The sequence below is a fragment of the Ctenopharyngodon idella genome, chromosome 24, assembly GCF_019924925.1.
Source record: "Ctenopharyngodon idella isolate HZGC_01 chromosome 24, HZGC01, whole genome shotgun sequence".
NCBI classification, from domain to species: Eukaryota; Metazoa; Chordata; class Actinopteri; order Cypriniformes; family Xenocyprididae; genus Ctenopharyngodon; species Ctenopharyngodon idella.
The window spans coordinates 14,426,021-14,436,904 of record NC_067243.1 but is presented as its reverse complement, the minus strand read 5'-3'; the positions used below and the strand labels follow the sequence as shown (position 1 = coordinate 14,436,904).

Below are 10,884 nucleotides of genomic sequence, written 5' to 3'. Positions count from 1 at the left end.
TAGTAAATAAAAAGACACGAACAATGCAAGTATTTTTAGATTATCTAAAATTGGGGTAAGCTGTGTTAATGGAGGTGCTTGTGTTAGTTAAATGTGTGTGACTGTCGGATTGTTTAAAATAGTAAATTTTTTCTGACAAAGGGATTTCAAATTTGGTGTTTTGATGACATCACAGTCGCCTTGACTCCAGTGTTTAGAGGATGTCAGTCAGACAACCTCACAGTTCCAGCGTTGAGAGGAAGTGAGTGCACGGAATCTTGATCAATTGCTCCAGTGTTTTGGAATCTTAAGAATGTCCTCTGTTCCGACTTGTACATTCACCACTATTAACTCTCATGGTCTGTTGAGACGTCTGGCATCCCAGACACCCCAATGATGTAAAAATAATAGTAGTAATTTCCAAATTAACCTTTTATTTCCCCTTCAGAATCTTTTAACATGCTTTTCTGACCTCATGAAATCCATTCAACAGCTGTAATTGAAGCTTTATGCTTCTGCTGTATCACAGTATGTACTTCTGGGAGGTGCACAAGGCAAACATAAGTACATAGTGACCTGATGAGTTTTCTGTAAAGCTCTATAAATCTACACAGTAAAAATGTTACTAATTTTAAAGTAGAAGACATAAAACTGCTACTGTAAAACCTGTTAATTGGTTAATTGTAAGTTACCTTCACTGTAAAAAAAAAATCCCTGTAAAATTTACAGTAAAAAAATGGCAGCTGTGGTTGCCAGAAATTTACGGTAGCAACATTTTAGGTTTTACGGGACAGCAATTAGTTTACTGTCTATTTTACAGTTCAAAACTGCATAATTTAAAAATTTATATTGTAATAATTATGGTTCATAGCTGTTTATTTTACACACTGTAAAAAAAATTCTGTTTAAATTTACAGTAAAAAATCCGGCAGCTGTGGTTGCTAGAAATTTACCATAAAAAATACGGTCGCAACATTTTAGGTTTTACGGGACAGCAATTAGTTTACTGTCTATTTTACAGTTCAAAATGGTATAATTTAAAGGTTTATATTGTAATAATTACGGTTCATAACTGTTCATTTTACACACTGTAAAAAAAATTCTGTTCAATTTACAGTAAAAAACCCGGCAGCTGTGGTTGCCAGAAATTTACCGTAAAAAATACAATAGCAACATTTTAGGTTTTATGGGACAGCGCTTAGTTTACTGTCTATTTTACAGTTCAAAACGGTATAATTTAAAAGTTTATATTGTAATAATTACGGTTCATAGCTGTTTATTTTAAGCACTGTAAAAAAATTCTGTTAAATTTACAGTAAAAAACCCGGCAGCTGTGGTTGCCAGAAATTTAACATAAAAAATATGATAGCAACATTTTAGGTTTTACGGGACAGCGCTTAGTTTACTGTTTATTTTACAGTTTAAAACTATATGTATAATTTAAAGGTTTATATTGTAATAATTAAGGTTCATAACTGTATATTTTACATCACTGTAAAAAAAAATTACGGTAAAAAACCCAGCCGCTGTGGTTGCCAGAAATTTAAAGTAAAAAATACGGTAGCAACATTTTAGGTTTTACATATTTAACTTAAATTGACAGTAAAAAAAAAAAAAAAGCATTTCATTCAACTGATATAATTGTTAATTTACCAACCTATTAAAGTCCTAATAATACTCACTATTGTGGGAATGTCAGTTTACGTTTTTCACTGTAAATTGTACAATGACTTGTTATTTTTCACTTCCAAAAACTGTAAATTTAATGGTATTTTACTGTAAAATTACATTAAATGTATGGATAGATCTATTACAGTTATTCACCGTATATAGTACGGAAACTTTCTGTAAACCAATTAACTGTTTTTCACTGTAGCATTTTTACAGTCTTTTACCGTTAAAATCACAATCATTTTTTTACAGTGAGCAAAAAAAAAAAGAAAAGAAAAAATCTTTTAAAAGTAAAGTAAGTAAATATAAGCAAAAAGTGTTTATCATTTTTAATCACTTATTTTTTTATTATAGGCAATACACATAATCAAATATTTACAGTAAAATATTTATTAGTGTAATATTACATTTTATAATTATTATTTTTTATCTTGTTCTTTTTAAGTAAAAAAGTATTAAGAGAAATGTATGTATACATGGGTTTAGATTTTGTTTAAACACACTACCATTGAAAATGTTTTTATGCTCACCAAGGCTGCATTTATTTGATCAAAAAATACAGTAAAGCTTATTTAATAGGCCTATTGTAAAATATTATTACTACTTGAAATAACTGTTTGCTGTTTTAATATATTTTAAAATGTAATTTATTCCTGTGATGCAAAGCTGCATTTTCAGCATCATTACTCCAGTCTTCAGTGTCACATGATCTTTCAGAAATCATTTTAAAATGCTGATTTGCTGCTCAAGAAACATTTCTTATTATTTTCAATGTTGAAAACAGTTGTGCTGCTTAATATTTTTGTGGAAACAGTGATACATCTTTTTTCAGAAGTTCAAAACAGCATTTATTTGAAAAAGAAGTCTTTTGTTTTTTGTTGTAACATTATAAATGTCTTTTGATCAGTGAAATGCATCCTTGCTGTAAAACTATTAATTTAATGTAATATATATATATATATGTATATGATATATACATCTATTTTTTACAGAAAATTATATATATATATATATATATATATATATATATGTATATATGTGTGTACTGAGATTACTTACTGATCCCAAAACTTTTGAGTAGTAGTGTAGTTAAAAATGCAGTCTTAATTTAAAATCTTGACATGTTTATGACGCATTTATGTTGTTTAATTAATATAATAATATAATAATGTGTGTGGATCACATTGTGCACATTGTCTCCGTTATTATTAACCCCAGTTGTGGAGAGACAAGTTTTGATTGACAGTGAGTCATTGTGCAGCCTTCCATTGTAGCATGTGTTGCTATCCGCATATTTTAGTAACTACAAACAGATTTGAATAGCTCGTACAGTATAGGTTAGTATAGAAACATTTTATTTTTTAATGACAAACTTGCAGCAGCATGTTTTTTTTTTTACTGTAAGTATAACAGACAGAAACTATTTTCATTCTTAAATTGCTGTCGCCATTTTGCCTGTATCCAATATACTCACTACATACCTTGTAAGAATGTTCAGATTTCACACGTGAGTCAGCTTATTTACGTAGGCCTATACATTGCGACATTAAATATGCGGAATGTCAGTCTGACTGATGTTCCATTCAGTCCCTTCACCTAATTATAGCTAGTTGCATAATAGTGTTCTTGAGAGACTTAAGAAACATTTAATGTGGCCCTGCCTAGTCAACTCTCTCACCCTCATTCACTCAAGTCCGGGTAAGCTGGAATGTATTGACGTCAGAGGAGAGAGAGAGCGCTCGAGCGCTAGAGCAGAAGTGAGCGCGCGAGCACTGCGGAGCGACGCGCGCACCAATACATGCCTCGTCCTGGTCGGACAGTGGGCATCATTTATTGATAAAAACAACAGCGAGCGGACGTTCGAAGATATTAGGAAGCGAATATTTTGTTTAGCCTCCAGAAAAATACACAAGGGGAAGCTGAGAGTATTTCCAACGGATTCTCGTTTACAGAGACGCATGAAACGCTGCGTACCACTTTATATGGTAAGTTATTATACAAAACACATGCGTTTGGTGTGTTTAACTATTTGTTGAATTGAATGCTGAAGTCGACCGTGTGGATTTATATGTGTGACATAAGATGCAGGGTTTAATTCCATTGAGTTTCATTTGGGATCATTGAGAGCCTGTCAGAGTGTAATAGTTTGATGTTATTGTTTGTGTTATGGTTAATAATGATGATTTTAATTATCTGATGTACTTATTGTTTTATTTGTGTCATTGTATTTAGTTGACAGGTTATTTGGTGCTATTAGAGAGACTAAATGATTAAAGGTGAGTTAGAGATGTGGTTGGCAGACAAACACTTGGTCAAAGACATTGTGCTGCCTGCATTTCTGTTCTCTCTCTCTTTCTCCTTCACACACACAAACACACACACACACTCAGTATGGCAGTCACCCTATCCTCTGCTCTATGTAGTAGTCCTAGGCCTGGAGACATTCAGGGGCATCTAACAGACAGGCACACACAGGTAAGAGAAAGGAAAACAAGGCAAAGAGACAGAGACAAGGACGGAGAAAGAGAGGGAGTCACATTGCTTTATATATAGAATATTGACATATTTAATGAACTACATGTTTCACTGTGTAGGTGCAAAGTCAAAATGTATTGTTCTATAAGTGCGGGAATCCTGTGACAATGAAAACTGATAAACAAGAGAGATGCAGTTATTATTGATGAGCTGACAGGTTTTGCAATTAAACTGAATACTTGGTGAGATTTTTAGCAATGGATGCTGGCTAAAGTCATTAGACTTATATCTATCTGATATATGGTCTTGCATGTTCTGCATCACTGTAGATACTTGAGTGTGAGTGTATATATAGCATGCAGCACGGCCAAAGTCCTAGACTCAGCAGTGTTTGTTTGTGCGCACATACATGTGTGTGAGCATATGTGCAAGTGTGTGTGTTGGCAAACTACCAAGTTTGTGGGTTCCACAGTGATTCTTTTGTGCCTCGGATTGAAAAGGAGAAGAAGTGTGCATGTGTGTATCAAGTGTTACCACAGTAGCGTCCTAAGACACATCAGCTCCATCACAAGGCAGGCCTCAGGCAATCGGGACAAGAGGGGAGTGCAGGTCACCTAGATCAAGTTTCGCCTACATTGTAGGAACCAAATTTCCTCCGATTGGCCGATCGTGTCATGTCGCACAGCAGATTTGCGTTCAATGTTGACAGACTTACTTCTTGAAACAGTTAGGACACAGTATGCGGGTTAAGTTTAAGGAGTATATAATAATAACTTTATTACTGTGTATAAAAAGAGTATATAAGGTCACTATAATCTCTGTACCAAAACATAACAAGCTACCTCAATGTCTACTTCCTACATAGGCAGCTACCTTCTCATCCTATTAGTCATGTAACCTCATAAGTGATGAATTTGTAATGTTGTATCTAAGCAGCAAGAAAAGACATGACTCGCAATTGATTTCAAATGAGTTTGTCATTAGCATGTTGCAAAGCTAAACTTTAAAGTGATATTTTAAGCATATAAACACTCTGCACACAGATAAAATATATAAAAATATATAATTAATGGGTAAAATATATAATTTTTATACATTTTCATTTATGTAATTATATATTATATAATTCAATTCAATTCACATTTTTTTGTATAGCGCTTTTCACGATACATATCGTTTCAAAGCAGCTTTACAGAGAATGCATGTCAACATTACAATTTGGAGACTGCAGTTAGCTAATAATGTAATAATTTAGGCGATTAACATACAATCACTGTTAGCAATTTAATTGAAGGTAGAAGCAAAGAGCTCCTGGAAAAATGAATTACATATATATAAATAATTATAAATCAGGAAAAACGCAAGGACTAAAACACGTATGCGCAATAGTCAAATATATTCGTACAGTGTATGTTTACATAGAAAAACAATGGGAAAAGTAGTGCAATGGAATGCAAATGGGCATTCTGTGAAGGTATATTAAGTATATTTATAGTTAACATTTCTCGTTTTGTCCGCCATCTTGAAGCTCGTTGCAATGCATTCTGGGATTGCCTTCTCCCAGATTCGACGCTGCCTTCGAATTTGGATTAAATTCCGTAAATTAGGAGACAGATAGGCCAGGAGTGTGTCCTTAAAATTTTCCCTCGGAAGTAAGCCTACTAGGTTTTAGAATGCTGAGTAATTGTATAGATTATTTAATATTATTTAAATTTTCTGCCTAATTCACTGCACGTGCATACACACATTATTTTTTATTTTTTATTTTTAAGATTTATTTTGGCATTTTTATGATAGGACAGTAAGCAGACAGGAAGCGAAGGGGGGGGGACGGGATCAGGAAAGGTCCCCAAGCCGGGACTTGAATTTGGGTCGCCCGAAGCGCAACGGCGCTATATGTCGGCACTCTGCCCACGAGGCTATCGGCGCCGGCACATGAATTTATTCTTAACCTCATTCTATTGTTAATAAATTTGGAGTATTCTAAGAGCCTGTCCGCATAGAGACTTGTTTAGCTGTATACGTAAAAATTTTGTATCATATCTGCGTTTCGTCCAGACAGATCTGGCATTTTGGGAGCCTGAAACTGCTATTTTATGAAACCGGGTTGAAAACGACACCCTTGCGTTTTCGTGTGTACAGCCAATCCGTATATTTTGTGAAACAATGATGTCATCCCCTTACGTCTCGACCCTAGTCAGACACCGCTACGTCACGTAACAGCAACAACAACAACGGCGGACTACATGCTTGTGTTCATGCCGCAGAAGCTACCGAGCCTATTAGATTTACTAAAGTTTGTATACAGCGTGCAAGGTTTCATCATTATACATCATTTTGAGTTGGTTTCATGTGTACGCAGATATTTCTTGAGATTTTTTTAGAACGAGGGTAAAAAAAGATTGGATAGGGAAAGCTCTGGCTTCGTGTGGATGTGGCCTAAATGAGCGACCGCGGGCACAAGCTTAATAATTTGCATAAAACACGCCTTTCCGTACAACCTTTCCTTTACAGCCTTTCGTCCCCTTCAGCAAACATTTGGCGCTCTCTAAAGATCTCTAAATAACTGCATACAAAAAATTCATCTTAACATGATTCTAACACCGTGTCCTAACCAGACGCGCCGCGACATGCGATAAAAGGTATCTTTTCCATGTTAATCAGAGTTTTGTCCTAACCAGTCGCGACGGAGATACGCGAATATTCTATTTTAGAAACGGTTTCTATTTCTCCGCGACGTCGCGGCTGAAACAGCAACACAAAGTATGGCAATGATAATCTCATGTACTGTTTATGTGCTTTATTTAATGTTAAAAGCATCTAATGTGAGTTTGAATATCGTTCTGTGTTCCCAGCTTTTTAGCTGTAATGAAAACAACACTGGCTAATTCACCTCAGATCTTGGAAATAAATAAATGGGCACAAGAACGTTCAAACTGTCAACTCAATGCGAACAAATAAGTGTATTCTATGACACAGATTGGTTCAGTCACTCCGTATGTACTTTAAATAATGTTTAAATTGTGTAATATTTATGAATTTTACTATGTACTTGGCCATTTCATTGTGTCTGCTGTGCTCTTGCCGAGAGAGCCCGCCCACACTCTCTTCTGATTGGCTGTGGTTTTTGATCGATTTTATCGCATTTTATATGGTTAGGACACGGTGTAAGGCCACCCAGAGTAAATTCCGTAAATGTAGAATATTTTTAGTATTAAAGTTATTGATGTTTGTATGCTGATTTCACGCACAAATTTCTGTGTACGCATACTTAGCGAATAAGACCTACATGTTGGTGCTAGTATATGAATTTTACCGATAGACCAGTGGTTTAAATGTTTTACCGAGTGTGTTTGAGTGTACACGCTAATGCACTTCGAACAGCAGGCACGCAAGCTCCCACTGCGCCACGCTGACCTCATCACTATGAATATTGCATGATGGGAACATGGGGCGATGAGATCATATCTAAAGGAAACCCCATTATATTCTCCCCAACTCTGCATCTCTTTCACATCTCTTCACTTAGCTCGTCCATCAGCCCTCCCTCCTTCAAAAGAGAGAGCGGAATGACTCATCCTTTCACACCTCTCCCCTGGTGCCTCCTGACAGCCCGTGTACGGGTTTGTGTGTTTCGTATCGGCGTACAAATGAGTCGGGGTCTGTTTTCCTTCTTCTGACTCTCAAGCAGCGGGTGACAAAAGACCCCAGCATCTCTCGTTCAGGCTGCGGACATTTTCTCGCAGAAACGCTGAGCTTGCTGCATTCCCATCTTCTCGACGCGAGTTCCTCGTTTGCAGGAAGACGAGGAAATGCCATGCCTGCGTATGTTAGCATGTGTGAGTCTTGTGTAACACTGAGAGTCGTCCCAAATTGCGGATGCTGGGTGTCTGCCTGAGCGCTATCAGGAGGAAGCACCGTTTCTGCTCCCTGTAGGAAACACTACCATGCTTTGTAAATGATATAGCTAATTCTGAACATGGAAAGGGTGGACAGCCCTATCCTTCCTCAATATGGAGGCCACCCAGTCTTTGTTAAATCCTTGTGTTCTGTTTTTGCACTTCATTTGTCATCTGGCTCTGTTTCTCTTTCGGTCTCACCATTAAATAAATTAATCTCACAAAAGGCAACAAAACATCAAAGTTTTTCTCTCCAGTAAGTAAGAAGCAGGAAGCTCTGAATAAAAATAATGAGCACGCAAACACTAAAGTGGATCTGATTCTTTTCTGTTAAAGGAATAGTTAACGAAAAAATGAAATTTCCAAACCTTCTTTCTTTTCATTTGGGGAACACAAAACAAAATGTTATGGAGAATGTCCACACTGCTCTTTTGCGTACATTGAAAGTGAATGGAGACTTTTTTTTCACGCATGTCATTCATACATGCAGCTTTTTCCAAATATTATGTGAGTGAGGAGTGTAAATATTTGCATAAGTGACATATGAATACTATCATTACTGAATAATAACATTTTCACGTGTGCCAATCGACCACAAACTCCCAGTCCATCAGACAAAGGGCAGGTCATAATTAGCAGCATTGATTTCAACAGACAAGAAAAGCTCTGAGTACATTTCATTTTCTTGTGTGTGAGTGTGCATGAGTGTTAATTTAGTTTTATATACTATTATAGTAGTTATTAGTAATTTGAATTAGATTTAAGTTTTAGTCATTTTATGTGCATTTGTAGTTAACAACACTGGCGTCGTAGATGGGCATCATGGCATTAGTGTCTTTTTCAACCTCTATCACTGGTCATTAACTATTCAGCTCCTTTCATCAAACCACACACACTAATAATGATATCGCATTACAGGTATTGATCTACACCATTTGTGCTACACCCTTGTCACCCGACTCCTCTTACGCCAAGTCCCAAAACACACTTCTCTCCTCACACTCCCCCCTTTTTCCACTTATCTCTTTATATCCCCTCCATCAGAGCATAATTATCTATAAGTTTTATCAGGGTTACCGCTAATTATTTGTCTGAGATTAATTTTCATTTATTTAATTTTTTTTTTTTTTTTTTTTTTTTGTGGTGTGTCTTTTTAGGGGTTTGTCTTTCTGTTTTGGTTTTGTTTTGCTTTTTTATTTTTATTTTTTTGTTGTTTTTGTTTGGTTTTGTTTATTGTTATTTGTTTGAGGTGCTGTGTGTCTTTTTGGGACAGGTTTTGTTTTGGTTTTTGTTTGGTTTTGTGTCTTTTAGGGATGGTTGTTTTGGTTTTTGTTTGGTTTTGTGTGTCTTTTTGGGATGGTGGTTTTTGTTTTGTTTTTTGTTTGGTTTTGTGTCTTTTTGGGAAGGTTGTTTTTGTTTTGGTTTTTGTTTGGTTTTGTGTGTCTTTTCGGGAAGGTTTTTGTTTTGGTTTTTGTTTGACTTTTTGGGATAGTTGTTTTTGTTTGGTTTTGTGTCTTTTTGGGACAGTTGTTTTTGATTTGGTTTTTGTTCGGTTTTGTCTCTTTCTTTGGGACGGTTGTTTTTGTTTTGGTTTTTGTTTAGTTTTGTGTATCTTTTCGGGAAGGTTTTTTGTTTTTGTTTGACTTTTTGGGATAGTTGTTTTTGTTTGGTTTTGTGTCTCTTTTTGGGACGGTTGTTTTTGTTTTTGTTTTTGTTTGACTTTTTCGGACTTTTGTTTTTGTTTGATTTTGTGACTCTTTGGGATGTTGTTTGTTGTTATGGTTTTTGTTTGGTTTTGTTTTGCTTGTGTCTTAACTTATCTCCCTCAAGTTTTAATGTATACCAAATATTTGAAATAGATTTTCTTAATGATAAATGTCTTGCAACTGCGTGATACAATGATATTACAAAAGATGTGTCGAATACCATAGGTGATGTCATGATTAATGGTTTTTGTCTTAGCATGCATTATGATGTTACTTCAAGGTTTGGCTAAATTTGTAATAGACAGCCATATTCATGCTTGAACATGTCATTATTGTCACTCCCTATCAGTTTGATAATAGAGGAGTTCTCTTTTAACTGGGTGGAATTGTTTGAGTTATTGGTAATACTAACTACTGTTGCTAAGTAACTGCTGTACTACGAAGTAGGCTCTGTGTGGGTATAATAATTGTTTTCTAAAGAGACAATTGGTTAATTGGGTTTTTTCGAAAGATTTTAAGATCAGTGTCTGGCATTCATGCAGGCAAATACCAACAGTACTTGTCTTCTCTTTAGCATACAGTATCTAAACCTGTTAGACGGCTTACCCTGTGCTCTCTGTACACACTCACCTTCCTCTCTTTAATAACGCTGTGTATGTGAAAGTCAAGTCGAGTTTTCCTCTATTTGTAGCACTGTCTATTTCAACACAAAGAGCACTACATCTCTGCACTTAAAGATTCTTAAAAGGTTTTTCCAGTCTGATGCCACAGGAGAACCTTTTAAAGATCTGTGCAGCTGCTAGGTTGTTCTAAATGACTTGCTATGTGGTTGCTAGAATGTCATGGGTGGTTGCCAGGCTGTTGCTATGGTGTAGCTAAGGTGTGCTGATTTCTTGTTGTTATGTTGCTTGGATATTGGTTTGAAGGGAGTACTAGAGTGTTCGGAGTGGCTGTTAGCATGTTTCTATGCAGTTGTTAGGGTTTCAAGGATGTTGCTGTATGTTAATCAGGTATTTTGAGTGGTTGTTGGCACGTTGCTTTGTGGTTGTTAGGGTTTTGTTATAAGTTTGCTAACATTATGGATGGTTCCAAGGGCATTGCTGTTGCTGATATGTGCTGATTGTTGATGGCATGTTGCTGTGCGGTTGCTACAG

General features: G+C 35.8%; 1 protein-coding gene across 2 annotated transcripts in view; it reads left to right on the top strand.

The window, feature by feature from the left end:
* snrkb (SNF related kinase b) overlaps positions 1-10,884 on the top strand; it is a 30,192-nt gene that overhangs the window by 2,478 nt on the left and 16,830 nt on the right. Inside the window, exon 1 of one of the 2 annotated variants that reach the window (XM_051883449.1) lies at positions 3,369-3,635. The exons of the other annotated variant lie outside the window; for it this stretch is intronic. The gene's annotated coding sequence lies outside the window, so the exon portion shown is untranslated. Of the gene's footprint in view, positions 1-3,368; positions 3,636-10,884 lie in introns of those variants that run through there. 2 annotated transcript variants of the gene reach the window in all.